At 37.9% G+C, this 16,544-nt stretch overlaps 1 protein-coding gene across 1 annotated transcript in view; it reads right to left on the bottom strand.

Moving 5' to 3' along the window:
• The window catches only part of TNKS (tankyrase), a 131,472-nt gene that overhangs the window by 83,599 nt on the left and 31,329 nt on the right, over positions 1-16,544 (bottom strand). The window lies entirely within an intron of this gene.

Raw genomic sequence — 16,544 nt, forward strand, 5'->3', positions numbered from 1 at the left:
CTAAAATTCACAGTAGTCAAAATGTGTATATGCTGAATGCTAAACATAAAATTATAGCTGCTCTTCACGCACATTGACAAATTACTATTACATTTCACATTTATGTCATCTTTGAGGAGCTGAAGGATCATGCTACTTATAATGACATGGACTGTGTCTTTAATTACAGCTAAAACTCTCAAGAAAATCTCATTAATTATTGTAGAACTGATCTGTTTAGATTTTTTAGAGTAATATATGTTTCTTCCAAGGAGAGATACAGCTTCAGTAAATAGTATCATTACTCACATTCAAGATTCATTCTTTTCACAGCTCAAATAGCAGAAATTGAAATAATATTTCATGTCTTACTTCCACAGAGGCAGTATTATTTTCCAGGACAGATAAGAATGTAATATGGAAAATCCAAATTTCATGCTTTAAAAATGTTTCCAAAAGCCTACACGTAAAATGTGAAAAGGTAAATTGCACTGTTGGGGGTCAACAGAGGTCAATCCATTTTTACGCTATCCCCAATTATTTTAATATGAAGACAGCCATTTGCAAATTTAGGTTGTTTGTTTTACTGTGAGAAAGAAGAGATGAGAACCTTTCTTCACACAAGTATGGGGCTTTTTTAATAACAAATAAATTGCAGAAGAATTACATGCTGGATATAAGCAGAATGACTGATACATTCATACCATGGACCCAAGGGCCCTTCTGGAATGGGCAGTATTAAATAACCGAAGTTAAACTCCAGATGGCTGTATTTCAAATTAGCCTGACAGCACTGTATACATAGTATACAGCAGATGTCAGTCACTGCTACAGAGGCACATTTTGGGAGCTGAAGTTAATGATGCTTTTAACAAACTCAATGTGGTCAATAGGAGACTCTGTCTATCGGGCTTCCAGCCTGGACTGTGTGCAGGTCTCAAGGTCTGAGTAGCAGGTGGTGCTGCAGGGGTGGCCTCTCTGAGAAAGGACCTGGGGTTGGTCAGGGCTGGACACAGCCACCCAGAGCTGGCTCTGACAGACCCAACGTTGGCCAAAGCTGAGTCCATCAATGGCACAGGTGGTGTCTCTGTGGTGATGTATTTAAAAAGGGTAAAAACCACTGCACAGCAGCTGTAAAAGAGGAGCGAGAAAATGTGAAAAAACTGTCCTGCAGACACCCAGGTCAGAGAAAAAGGAGAGGTAGGAGGTGCTGCAGGTGCCAGAGAAGAGGTTCCCCCTGCAGTGCCAGAGTGGATATCCACATTGCAGTCTGTGGAGAACCCTAAACCACAGCAAGTGGATGTGCCCTGAAGGAAACTGTGGAGGAAACACAGAAGCAGGTCTTCTGGCAGTTGTGGCTCATGGGGGACCCTGCTGGAGCAGTCCTTGAAGAACTGCAGTCCATGGGAAGGACTCACATTGGAGCAGTTCATTACAGAATCTCTGTTACAGAATACTGCAAGCTGGAAGGGACCCACAAGGATCATCCAGTCTAACTTCTGCCCCGGCACAGAACCACCCCCAAGAATCACACCATGTGCCTGAGAGCATTGCTCAAATGCTTCTTGAACTCTGTCAGGCTGGTGCTGTGACCACTGCCCTGGGGAGCCTATTCCAGTGCCCAACCAGCCTGTGGGTAAAAAACCATTTCCTAACATCTAATTGAATTTCTAATAACCTGATCTGATTTTAATTCACAAAACACTGTAACCTGTGGGGAAGGAAGCTGCTCTAGAGCAGTAAACAAATCATTAAGGTGATGACTAGCAGGTCTTAGTCAATCTTTCAGATGTCCAGGAAATCCTGAAACAGACAAAAAATATCCAACCACAGCTCACATGTAAAGTAAACCGAGGGTACTGGATCAATTTAAGAATTGGGAACACCCAGTTCTTTTAGCATTCTTCTAACATTAAGATTAGTTCTTAAGAATTCACTAGGTACTATAATGACATGATTCAATAAACATGAGACGTGTTATTCAAACAACTGGTGATACCAAAAAAAAATCTACACATACATTAGTGCCGTGTAGGTTTTCCTCAGGTCTACATACCTGCATCTGTTTATTCCCAAATAGACTCTTGGTTCACTGTTCTGACAAACAGCAAATATTAATCCTGTGCTGATTAATATCATTATTCAAAGCAATACAGATTTTTTTGGATTGGTCAGATGATCACCAGCTTTCTATGCTCATTGGCTCCTTTCTCTTTTTTTCAGCAGCATAGAGAACAGCACTTATTTCCACCACAAATAAAAAGTTACTACCTTTGTCTAAAATGGTATTTTTATGAAATTTCAAATTAACTGTACTGTCTAATGATTCTAATTAAGCCCACTGCTACTTTGCCATAAATAATATGCAAATATCATATTATAAATCTTAGGCAAGCTATACTGTTGTCTTCTGGCTTGTGCCCGTTTTTCTGTGTGCCATCAAATAAAATGGTCTGTGGAAGGCAAAAGAAATGCCTAATTTTTAGAGGAACACCCTCGAGAAACAAGGTGTATCAAATGAAAACGTGAAAAGAGAATAAGAAGAAGGGATGAAGGGAACACCCTTAGGGCCCTCTTGCAATTTCTAACCAAGTGAAATCTATGAAAATCATAAAGGGAGCTGAGGAAGGCACAGAGGGAGGCCTGGTGACATGAACATTGCTGTCAGTTTGTTCCTTCCAGTGTCTGGAGATTGTTAGGATGATCAGTGCTTGCAAGTTTATCTACTATGGGTGCAACGCCTTAGTAGCGACTGACAAGGACAGCTTTGTAGAAACTTCCTTGGAATAACTGCATTTAAAAAAAATTGACCTGAGGTTTTAATAAGGGAAGCTTCAGTTGGTTTGCAGAGATGGACCATTACATTTATGGGTCAGTTAAATACCAATGCCATTTTATTTCTACTTCTAAAGACTTTGTCCAGACTTAACACGGATATCATCAGCCCATGTTCCACAGAGCCTAGAGTATCCCTCCCAACACCCAGTGTGTCCTAACTCTCACAGCTATATAAATTGTCATTTCCAAAGGAATAAGCTTGGGATATGAAAACAATTTCCCAATGAAGTGCTAAAAGGAGACAGCTAAAAACAGTTTGTTCATTGACACTGTGCTCTTCAATCAACAATTATACATGCACAGAAGCATGGGAAATTTGAAGAGGAAAATATTAACTCGCAGGTTCTCTTCCATGTCCTCAAAGAAAAAGGAAAAGTACTTTGTGCTCCTTTTATCTACTGGATACATGTGAGGGGGCTGATTTTATTTTATAAAACAGTTCTTGTTCACTGAGATAGCTTGTGTTTCTCACTTCTAATCTAGGCTCTAACTCTGCAACTTGCTTCTTGTGATCAGCCCTCAAAGATCAAACTTAGCTGTCCTAATAACAGAATTTTTGTTTCCACAATTCATTTCCGAAGCTATTTAAAGGACTAATACATGCAACAATGAGAAATACATGAGCCACGTGGTCTAATGAGTGCTTCAAATTGTGGAAATACTTATCACCCAAAGCAGCAGGATCTGTGGAGTATGAAACAAAGCAGCAGAGAAATAAGCTTATTATCCATAAAAAGGGAAGCCTAACCTTACAACATTTCAGAGTAATAAAATATCAGACACAACCCACTTTTGTCATAAAAAAGAAACTATTAGACTACAAGAATTGCAACACAGGATAAAATCTCTTTTGTCCAAGTTTTGGACCTGTAAGCTGTTGCAAGGAAAAGTAAAATGCCTCCAATGTCTGTAAAATGGTATCTATAACATACCTGTAATAAGGCTCAGCTACTCTGTCTCTCAATTTGAAAACTATTCTCCTCTGAACAAAAGTGTAGCTGTCTTTGTGGGACAGGAAAAAGCATTGTGGAAAACAAAGGTTTCAAATACATACTAACTATTTATGAGAGATAATCAATAGCCTAGCACACGTACATTCATACTTTATGGTCTACTGTTTTCTAATACTAGTTCTGCAAGTATTGCAACAGAACAGAGTATGATTTATCAATGCATTTCCAAAACAAAAAAGTTTTGCTTAACTTACATTATAGCTTGCCAGATGCATGAAAGATTTCCATTAATAATGTGGTACCAATTCAAAATTTTGTATCTTTGTGCAAGACTGACAACAATAGATTAACTATTATGTTAAAATTAGAAACTGCTCAATGCTACCAAGCAAGTAAAGCACTTAATCATACAGTACTTTTAAGCATAAGAACAGTTGTATTGCCCTACAGGGGAAAGTTATGAAACATATGATTAAATGCAACCAAATTGGGTACAAATCACAAAAAAATGTAATTTTGAAATATCTCTAAAGCACACTGGAAACAAACGGGCTTGAGAGACATGAAAAATAGTCTTTTTTTGTCAGAGTTTGTCCTTCATGTATGAAAGATAACGAAGACCACGAAGATAAACGAAGACCACAGCCATTGCATTTTCAAACACACGGATAACTTCTTACTTCCCAGTGAGGTCATGGATACCATTTAAATCACCTCAACAATTATTACATAGAGGTTTAGTATAAATCTTTATAGTAAGTTAATTTTTGCTACATTACAAATTAAACTTTGAACCTTCACACGAGTCTGATAAGCAGCCATGTACAAATGACAAATTCGATCTAAATTTCAGAGAAAACTGCTACAGCTCAGGACGAATCTTCACTGTACATCCACAAGAGACTGACAATAAGCCCTGCCATATAGTAAAATCCTATTCCTTCCCTACCCTTAGAAAAGCAGTAAAAAAACCCAAACAAACCCGAACAAAAAAGCAGCCATTAGCCCCATCAAGTAGGCAGAGATGAATAGTAAGATGAGAAGAAATGGTCCACCACCTAGATATAACAACTCTAGTAATGAGATAAGAAAATTAAAAATAAAAAAAAAAAACCAAACTCCTGAACTTTAAGAAGAAAAAGCAGCAATGTTCATTTCTACAAAAAGAAACCAAAGATAGATACAATTAGAAAAAAGGCTATTGTTCCATGTCCCCCTTGTGCTGCTTAGAGTAAAGAGGAATAAACATTGAAAGATTTTCAAGGCTTGTGCTATGCCCTTGAATTATCAGAGGTTCCTGTCAATGCCACTCTGAAGAACCACATGCCCAAAATGGAAGACTGCACTGCAGTGACTGCAGGAGGCTGTGGGAGGAAGCTAAAGAGGAAAGAGACCCCATGTTAATCCCAGGATTTGACATGTGAGGCCCTATTTCTACAGAGAGCACCAAGCCAAACATCTTGCAGCTAAGAAGAATGCTGGACAGGCACAAAAAAGAAACTGACTGACATCAACACATATGTTTTGAAGGGCAAGTTCTGCCTTTCCATACCTGAACACAACACTTTCATAAGCAGACATCATGGATAATGCTCTAATTTAGTTAAACACTCAACCATACTCTCTACAGCTCAGAAATTTAACGTCAATTTTTAAAGAAAAAACCCACCGTGTTTCTATGTTCATAAAGACCATAAAAATAGAAAATGCAAAATAATGGGTCAGCATGCTCATTATTCTATGGGAAATACTGCTTTGACCTGCATTATTCCTTTATACCCACATACTATACTTCTAAAATAACTGCACACAGAAAAAAAAAAAGACCTTTTACAAGTAACTTGCTGCATTTTATAAAATCTAGAACAAGGCTTTCTCTACTCACAAGATGCAGATTACAGCCACTGCCTTCATGTCACCCATCATACCCCAGAGCAGAACAGGACTCACAGAGACCTTCACTGAAATGGTCTCCATCTTCCTTCCAGATACGGTGAGCATTGTGGGACTGTTTCAGAATGCAACATTTAAACACCTGAATAAGCCCCAGCTTAACCCCAGATCTTTCCTGGATCACAACTAGAGTGGCTCAGCATCTGGCAGGATCAAGACCTAAGGATATATGCAAGAAGAAATTAGCAAATTTCCATTTAAATGCTAATACTTATTCTTCCCAGTGAAAATTGAAGTATAACAAGCGATCTCTCATCACACAGAAAGAGCCTTGATTGTTATTTAATGATCACAACGAAAGTTAGAAAGCATGAAATGAAGCTAATAAATCTTCTGTTGAGCCTGACATTTTCAACAAATGAAAGTACTCAAAGTTTTCAAAAACAGTTCCATCCAATTTTCTTCATTTTAGACTAAATTTTCCATGTTCATCAGTTACAGAGCCACATATTGGCGCCACACAAATTAAACTGAAACACCCAGCTATCTGAAATTTCTTTTTAAGATTTCCTTTCAGGGTTCCCTATACAATATAAAATACATTGTATTCTACAAAGTTCAAGTTCGTGCATCAGCACTATCTACCACAGCATCTGTTTGCCTTTCAGTGATAAATTAGGAAATTAGACAAAGAGTATGGAAGTAGGTTTTTTTTCCTTGCTTACTGCAGCTTCCTAGGAAGAGATAGATACAGTTTGGTTTGTTTGGGTTTTAGCACTTTTAAACTACATTCTGTTCTAAGTACAGGTAAGCTGGGGATGATTTTTATTTGGCAATTAAATAATTTTAACAACTAATTAAACAATTCAATATTTCTTTTTAATAGTCAAACATCAACCCTGCTTTTTCTTTCACCCCTGCAAAAGGGAAAGATGAAACAAACAAAAGTTCACCAGAATCCAAACCCTGTGATTTGAAACTTAGTAGTCAATACTTATGTTATTTGTGATAGCCTGAATGAATCAGTCACCAGTGAAATGACTCCTTAGTTTAACAGAAACTTCTTAGTTTGTTCATGAACTTGTAACACTAAAATACCCACTCAGGGAGAAGTGTATTTCTGGAAGCCTCCTCATGCACCAATGAAAAACCACACTTGTTACTTCACTACGTAAAAACAATGCTGTCATTACCCAATCCCAGAACTGCCTCATTTTTGTTGATAATGTAAACACATGTGAACATACGTGTATGCACACAAGAATTACAACATTCCCACATACTACAGCCCCAGTATAAAACAGCATAAACTCTCTCCAGAGTTAAAAAACGTATGTAGAATACAAGAGAAGCAAGGCATTTCTATTTCAATCTTATATATGGGACACTCTAAGTAGAGATACATGCACCAAGACTCCACACTCACACTCCATATGATGGCACAGTCAACTGTCGAGGGGTATCTGGAATATTTCACAACAGAAATCAGAGGCTCTTACAGGTTCAAACTATTCTAAATTTCAAACTACTCTAAATTTCTTCCTTACCTGTCCAGTAAGGAAGAGGTTACAGCCATTTCCTTTATATTACCTTCCTCCCCCTTCCCTTCTCTCCTCCATGTACTGCCCCCTTTCAACAGAACAAGTTGGTGGATGGCCTCAAGTGTTTGGAGGCACAAAAGATGCACATCAGATCTGTGGTGCTTGACCTGTGTGATGGTATAACTAACATGACACCAAGTATAATCACACCTCCCTATTCATCTCAGGAAAGTTTTGTATATCAAACAAAGAACTAACCCAGGGCCATATGAAATGTAAACTGCACCTGAGCCTGCTGAATCAGATCACCTCATCAAGGAAGTCAGGTCAATTCCATTTCCATTACATATTTCTACAATTATAAAAGTTCTCTATACCATGAAATTAATTTTGAAAGACTTCAAGGTAGGTGGTCTAAGTGCAGCACCACATGAACGCAAAACAAGCTTCACCCAAGAAATGTGACTCTTTACAACAAACTAATTGTAGACAGAGCCGGTAGCATTTCTGATAGCTGCTAGGAAACTAAAGGTTACTTAACAACTGTGAACACTTAAAACACTAGTTACCAATTGTAATTCTGCCAACTTTGAATCCTTCAGGCTGAAATTCTTCTTCTTATCTTAATCTAGTTTTTTTTTAATTAAAAATTCACCACACCTGTAAGACGAAGAGTGTTTGTGCTGTCCAAAAACACTAATATATAATGTTTTATGTATTTGAATAAAATACAGAACTCTTCTACCCTCTTTGAGAAGAAACTTTAATATCTAGATATTTTAGAAGAGAGACTTGAATGACCCAAGAGTTCTGCCACATTTCAAACTTATAAGAAACATCTAGTATGGCCAACCTGATGAATCCAAGTCCATATGTCTAAACTGTTTGTTGAAGACTACAGCTCGGATTGCACAGATCCAGGGGAAACCTAGGCATATAAGGGACAGGAATAAAGGAGAATGCTGCAGACAGCCTAAAAAAGGTGATGCTACAGAGGTCTATTTATATTAAATAAATACATTAAAGCACATTCCCCACCGGTATCTGGTTGATTTTCCATGCGCACTAAACTCAACCTGCATGTATGTGCATTCCACTATGACCATACCACTTTCACAGGATCCCTGACTCACTCTCTTTTATAAATATGGACAGCACAACAAACTAAATCCTATCTGCAGGACACCTGCTTTATTTATAAATGGGAAACCACATAGGAACTGCTGGAAAGAGCAAACACAGCAGCAGAGTCCAGTGCACATCACCAATCAGTTTATGACAGGGCATCCTAGGGTGAAATGGAATATCCAAGACAAATACACATGGTGTGCTTCAAGCCCAGCAAAAGGGCAAGACTAAACCTGGGGTGTGAAAGTTGCAAAGAACTTTAAACTAATCCAGACAGCACTGTTACAATCTTAAGTATAAACTGCTAAGAGAATTTTCTAATCCATTTAAATTTCAAGAGTATTCATTCCTTGGCAAAGTCCTACACTTGAACTTAAATTACATCAAGCAAATGTGTAGTAAAATTAAAGGGGAAACAAAATTTCTACCCAACAGGGCGTCCTGTGCTGCAGAGAACTCGAATTGCATCCTGTGCCCATTACTTGTCACAGCAAGAACATTTCTCAGGTGGCAAGAACAAGCCCACTGTCACCACAACAAATTTGGTGCACCAGCTCTGTACAGAAAGAGTGCCCAGCACAGCAACACTATGCAGTCTTGATTCCTCCCCAGAGCACAGTCATCCATCCTGTTGAATGAGCCAGTGGAGCATAATAAGCAGTATCAAAGCAGGCTGTGTTCTAACACATGCATAGAAAGGCAAAATTAAAATTGTCTGTCTCTCCCATTTCCTAGTCAGTATATTTTTCTTATGCAACATTAACATTCTTTTAGATTCATCTGTTCAGCCTGGAAAAAATATAATCTCAAATGTTTTGTCCATGAATTCACAGACTTCACAGATTTCAGCTGTGACTGGCTCATCGCTTTCAATATTTAAACGTGGCTTCACTTTTAGATGAGTAAGTATCAAAGACTGTTCTAACTCTCAATTCTGACCACTGCACCAGGCTTATTAGCACATGCAGTGTGAAATGGCCATTTTGGTGCAATAATCCAGGAAAGTTATCCATGAACAATGGAAAAACGTAGTGGAGATCAAAATGGTATTTGGTCCCAGGACTGGCAGAAATTGCTATGAAAACCAGGAATGTACAACACAGAATATGCAAAATCAAAAAAAAAAAACCCAACAAACAAAGCCTAAACTTAACAACAAACTAAATTACCTAATCAACATTTAGAGAAGAAATAAACCAATAAAGTGTAAGATAGGTCAGTGCTTAAGGCAGAACAACAAAACAAAGATGAGTGCTCTGATGCACTACGGAAACAAAAGTGCTTCTTACATGTTTCTGCAATTATTTTTCCTAGGGCAGCATGAAAAATATATTTTAGATTCTTTACTTACAAGCTATGGAGATCTTATTTGTTATTCTGTCTATATGAATAACAACAGACCCTAGGAAGAAATGCTGCTTTTCAGTTTGATGCTGTAAAATTTCAGTGTGAAGTATAGGCTAAATAAATTTGTGTACATTAGATTTCTGAAAGCTTTCAAAGCATCCACAACTCTATACAACAGCAGAACTGAGAAAAGGAAAACCAAAAGGCTTGATTTAGGTGTTCTGTGAAAACTTTGAAAAAATGAGTTGTTCCTTTGACAACTTAAGAGTTTGATTCAATTTGAAGAGTAACTATTACTAAACCATTATAACAGTACAAAGAAAAAAAGACTGAAAAACCTGGCCACGGGGATGGTGTAAATCAAAACCATGCTTTTCACAAAAGCACCAATCCTAAATCCCACAGTGCCTCTTCTTGACTACCTACACAACAGACTGCAGACTTTTAACTCCTTGCCTAAATTGAGGTTACAAAGAAGAATGAAAAGTTGCCTTTCATTCTAGGCTGACAGCCACATTCCAAAGAAGCCACTTCAAGATACATATCTAAGTTTAAACAAAAGATAAGGATGATAGCACTTAACTCTAAAATATGGAGCAGGAGGAAAGAGAGAGGCTCTCATTATCCTAAAATTAAGCCCTGTGAAATGAGCATCCAGAGCTGAAGTTACAATAGGAAGAAATCCAAGCACATTAAGGCATGGAAATGGACTTCAGGCAGCAGAACATACACACCAGCTCACATAAATCCTTGCACAAGTCCCTCAATAAGAGATTAAATAAATTATGCAGTCATGGAGTCAGAATCAAAATATTTCAGACACTTAAAAGCTGGAGTAACTTGTTTCCTTTAGGATGATATACACTGCAATTTGTGTTAAATAACCTACCACACTGAAGAAAATATTTAAATTATTTAATTACCAGAGAAAACAGCAGAAGCTAGAAGGACCCAAAAGAAACCAAGGGAATGGGCAACAAAATGGGTAGACCAAAGGAATACTGACAAATTAAAGCAATAAACACTGCATGCATAATATAAATCACCTAGAATTATGCTGGAATATAAGCCACAAACTTCAGAATTTGGAATTACTTTAGAGACTCCCATAAACCATTTAACTCTTGTGCAATCAGAGAAGTAATAAAAAACACATTTAGCCTGAATAAAACCTGGAATAACAAAATGCCATGAAAGCTATTAAATCATCATTCCAGAAGCCAATTGGATGCTATATCAGAGCACAGTGCTCAAATCAAGATACACTATCTTGAAATAATAATGCGGTGCTGGAATGTGGGAAGAGAATCAGTGATTCCAGCAGTACCACCAAAGTGCAACTTGCTTTTCACCAAAGTGAAACTTTGTATGTCCACATTCTAAAGATCTAGAACTGCTCTTCTTGAAGAACAAGCATAGCAGAAGTGCACACCAAGTATGGTACAACATCTATAACAAAGAGAGGACTGTTTCTTCCACTTTCCTCTCAATGAGAAAAATAGGAAATGTGAAATAGAACTGAAATGTGACCATACCACAACTGAGAAAAGACAGCATTTAACTCCTGGCTTGCTAAGCAACCTGTGCACTTTCTTCAACGATGAAAGTGAGAACTAGAACCACACACTAAACGAGATTTTTAAAAACGATACATTTATAAATGCATTAATAGAGTTATTATAATAATCTCTGAAAAACAGAATACAAGACTTAAAATACATAGAGCGAGAGCTTCTGGATGAGTGCCACCAAAATAGTAGACTTTATGTTCTAGGTCTGTGCCACAAGTACCTTTTGCTCATATCTTTGCAAAGACTGGAAAAGCAATGGCCCCAGAATTCCCAAAGGAAAGCTGATACTCCTCACAATGCTCCAGAAAGTAGATGTAACAGATCACCATGGACTCCAAATGTAAAAGCATCATGTGGCACTCATACCAGTGAACTAGAGCAGGTGGTTTGTTTCCTCCTGTTAGGTCTTGGTAAAAAGGAAGAGAAAACCTACCTGAATGCTAAACAAGTAACAATCACAAAAACATACATTCATAGCACAAACAAGTGCTGGAAAAGGCTCTTCTAATCTCTTGCTTCAAGATGTATGTCAATAGCTTATATGAAATAAGATGAACACTTTCTGCAGGCCAAGCATATTCCTCAGCTGCTGGATTTCTTGCTCTTTTCTGTAAGGCAGCAGACCCAGTGTCACTGTCAAAAATGACAATCAAGGACCTAGACAAGCTGGGCGGCCCAAACCATTCCAGCAGCACCCGTCCTCCTTACCATGAAATCACTTTTCCTTTTGTGCTTAAGTTTATTATAATGTTTCATAAAGACAGAAGCTAAACCTTGTCCAAATGATCTGATTTAGCATACACTGTGCAAGAATTAGATCAATTAAAGGAAAGGGGGAAAAGGTTGGCACCTCCCAAAATGAAGCACTATTGTCTATCCAGAAGGCCTTCAATATTGTAAGAGTACCTGGAAGGAAATAGTCTAGGATTTGAGACAGTTGAGCTGTAAAGGTGCCACAGGAAAAACAAAATTTACTCAAACTAAAATTTCTTCTCTTCCTGCTATTTTTAAAATGGGTAGGTTGTACCTAAAATTCATTTTCCATTCTCTGAAGTTCAGTAAACTTATTTTAGTGAAATATCTGATTTTTCCCTTCCTTGCAGGCAAATTATGCCTAAATGGCCACTTCAAAAAGAATTGAGCAAATATATTTCAATATATGAACTATGGTCCCTGCTTAAATTAAAGTGTTGACATGACAAATAGATGAAAACATGAATCCTCATTAACACCTCTGGTAACCTTAGCCCAGCTATACTTTCACTCATCAAGCTGTCCTTCACATCCAAAAAACTCAAGTGAGAAATGCTCAATAGGACCTGAAACACTTTGTTTGTAAAAGACATTATTTCCATTGTAAGCAGGAAGATCAGAGTCTTGTTTAACTTTGAAAATTGAATCTATTAACAAACAAGACATTATTTCATACCTAAGAAATCTTCCTTTAATCTAGAGATGCAGCAGTTTTCAGACTTCTTACATTTTGATCTGTTTCAAGGGAGTAATCCTTGAAACCAACAAAAATCAACCCCGCAAAACGCTTGCATGAAGCAGACAAAAAATGTATTAGCCTACAAAAATGCCTTCAGCTCTTGCTAACAGCTCCTTTGGAAACTGCTCAAGTACAAAGAACAACCATTCACATAAAGAAAGCAGTTGTGAATAGCAGATAATATGGGGAATAAGTGGCAAGAAAGCATCATCATGTGAAAAAAACCCCAAACAAAAATATCATTAATCATTAACAGTATTGTTGGCTCTTCATGTATAGGGAAGATATAAAAGGATGTTAATCTTTAAAGAGGCAATAATCAGGGTAAGAAAGTAATGAAGAATAATCTTACTTGTAGTGCAAAAGCTCCCTAAGGCCCTGTTCTGGATGGGAGTGCCACAGTGCTACATATGTCAACAAAGATGGGTCCCCATCTCAGAAACCACACACCCCGAGAGACAATGGAACTAAAATAAAATAAACTAGGATATTAATCTGATCTGTTTAACAGCTCTTGTTCTTATAAGTGATACGGTTTTGGAGCCTGTAGTACCACTTCAGCCTAGACAAAAAGAGGATTACAATCTGTTTTCTGACACCATGATTCAGGAACAGTACAGGATGCTAAGGAAGAAGAAACAAAATATTCACCCTCTCAAACACAAAGTGCTTGGTTCACACAAATGCTGTTTATCCTGCAAAAGGAGGAATATAGACTGCTTTCTGAGAAGTAAAAAGCAGATTCCTCAGTTATGTAACTTTTTAATAAAAGAAGTTGGTACTAGTTGTTTAATTTCTATAAAATTCACTTTATTCTACAAAGAAATTTTCAAAGTCCATTTCCACCAAAATATTAGCCTTTTATCTGCATTATGTATCCCTACAACACATGTATTTTAAGAGGATGTTGCAGGAAAATGGCTGGAAGTCATGCCAGAAACTACTGCATTGTATATCCTTTCTGCAATTCAGGTGAAAAAGAGAGGATACATTATTCTAGACTAGAAGACAGAAAAGAACAAGTCATTGTGGATTCAGCAATTGCTGCCAGAACAGCAGAAACACTTTTTATGCAGCAGGAATGTCCCTTTTAAAACACATACAGAATTCTTTGTCAAATTGAATGGTTTAATCAATCACCAAGTTTTCTGTTTACTTTTGCTGCATTGGAGGTCAAAGGGAGACTGTAATCAGAGTTCATTCCCAAAGCAATTAACACAGATGCACAAACCTATGCAAATATTTGGTCAAAAAAGTTTTAAGAGGAACTATGTTCTTCAACAATCAATATAGCAGCAATATGGCAAAGTCTATTATGATCATATGGGCTATTATGCTTCCTATGAGGACAGGCCAAGAGAACTGCGACACCTCAGCCAGGAGAAGAGAAGGCTTTGGGGTGACTTAATTGTGGACTTGCAGTAGCTGAAGGGAGCCTACAAGAAAGAGGGTGAGAGATTTCTTACATGAGAATGTAGGCAAGGGCAAAGGGAAATGGATTCAAACTGAAAGAGGGTAAATTTAAGTTGGATGTTAAGAAAAAATTTTTTACTGTGAAGGTGAGGCATTGGAACAGGTTGCCCAGGAAAGTTGTGGATGCCCCATCCCTAGAAGTATTTAAGTTTTAAGGATGGAGCTCTGAGCAACCTGGTTTAATGAAAAGTGCCCTTGTCCACAGCAGGAGGGTTGGAACTAGATGATCTTTAAGGCCCCTTCCAACCCAGGACATTCTATGACAGACATAGAAAAAGGAATCCAAAATAACAATGAAAGCAGCCTTGACACACATGCTGCTTAAAGATGCAAACACAGTAACAAATTACAAACTGTGCTCTATTTCTAAAAGCTCTAAATATGAGCATTCCTAAAATCCCACCATTCAGTTCTAAATACTGAAAACTAAGTTAATATATCCTACTCATCCTTAATCCAGTAATACCTTAAAGTTCTGATGCACCTAATTGCAAAGCATTGCTGTAGCTGAAGATTATCCCCAGCCAGATAGATCCTAAGAAATCCCTTAAGCCCCCTTTTTCCAGAGGGATGAAGCAAGACCTGAAGGTAACAATGTATGGAAAATACATGAGAAATAACAGCCTAGCAGAGATACTGTAAGGCAGGGCAGCACCCAGAAAAACACAGCTCTTAATAGCTAGCTTCCATTTAAATGACATCTCCAGTGTTAGGTTTTTCAGTTAACGTGCATCACACGGCAGCTACAGCCCGAGTCCAGCCCTGTTAGCACAGCTTGGAACTCAGGTGCACAGCACAGAGCCCAGCGTAGCCAAGAGCCACCTTGAGGACAAAGCTGATAAAAACAAAAGCTGATTTTCTTGCTGGGAAGAACAAACATGTACAAAAATGATGTTTCTTTATGAACAGCTAATCACTTACATAGCAACATGTGTGTCTATATGCACTAGTGGCTGCAGAAGGCTTCAGTCACTGATGTTGTGTGCGAGGCACTGGGGTGAGCCCGTGATGGACGTTTGCTGCACTTGACGTGCTCAGAGGGCTGCTTCAAACCCATCTCTGCTTGTTTGCTATGACACATTGCCCTCTTCCCTGCCTGAAGCACAACGTGATCTAGTGCCCAGAGAAATCAGTGGAGAAGACAGGAGGTCACAGACTTTCCTCATCTTCTACTATCCTCTGAAGTTGCATAGCCTGAAGAGCAGCTTGGGGCCTGTAAGCCCCACATTGTAGGTATGTCAAGTTCCCAACAAGTAAATGTCATATATCCTTTAACATTTCTGAGGCCCCCCGACTCCCTGGTGCCCTCTCTATCTTCAGCATCTGTACAGTTGTACCCATTAACAGCCAAAAGTCAGATCAACCTGCTTAGAACAGCTAACATTAGTGTTAATACTGTAGAAACATGTTTAAGTTTGACACAGAGTAATTAAAGTAAATCATACGTATTTAAAGAACACTGTTCCAAAGGCACTCTCAAATCACTGCAGCACTGTAGATAATTATGTATAGCACTCAGCTCACTGAAAAAAGAAGATGAGGAAATGTTCTTGACAAAGTGAAGGAAGCTGGTGTGCTTTGAACATAATCTGAAGAAAGAATATGGGTGTTGCATAGCACATAACCTATAAATTAAGCTGTCAATAAAAAGAGAGAGCGAATAGGGGAAATAAAGGCAAAAGAAAAATAGCTATTCCTTCAAATGAACCTCAGCTGCTGAATTCCATTCTATAAATCTAATTGTATATATTTTAAAATCCAATATTACTTTGTTCTAAACATTATTTCCTAGATGTCAAAATCAACACAGAGGACCATGTATTTCTTGATATCAGTTTGACAGGCTACTATATTATACTTTTCATGCTTACTGGTATGCTACAACGGTTAATTTATAAAAAAATAAAAGCTCTGCAAAAGCAAAGTTATATCTGTAGGATATTTTCATGAAACACTGTTTTGCAGCTAATAGTCCCTAAAAAAAAAAAAAAAATTAGTGGATGAGAAAGGGTTCAACCAAAAATGACTAACGAGGAAGAGGAAGGAAAGAGCAGCATGTGAATCTGCAGCAAAATCTAACATAAGTATTGATCTCTGCAATCGGTAGCAGTTCGTCTTTCAGATCACAGGTACTGTTATAGTTACACAAACGTCCTTGCTCGCCTAGCAGTGAAGGTCTTAAAACAATTGACCTGATTTTTTTCCATTTTTTTTTCCAGGGGCTAGGGGCTCCTATTCAATCTGTCTATTGGGTATCAACTAAAAAGAAAAAAACCCCACAGAAATACAGCAAATAATGAATGATATTGTAACAGAAAATTGCAGCATT

Source organism: Lichenostomus cassidix, chromosome 4, assembly GCF_008360975.1.
Source record: "Lichenostomus cassidix isolate B80296 chromosome 4, HeHo_3.0, whole genome shotgun sequence".
NCBI classification, from domain to species: domain Eukaryota; kingdom Metazoa; phylum Chordata; class Aves; order Passeriformes; family Meliphagidae; genus Lichenostomus; species Lichenostomus cassidix.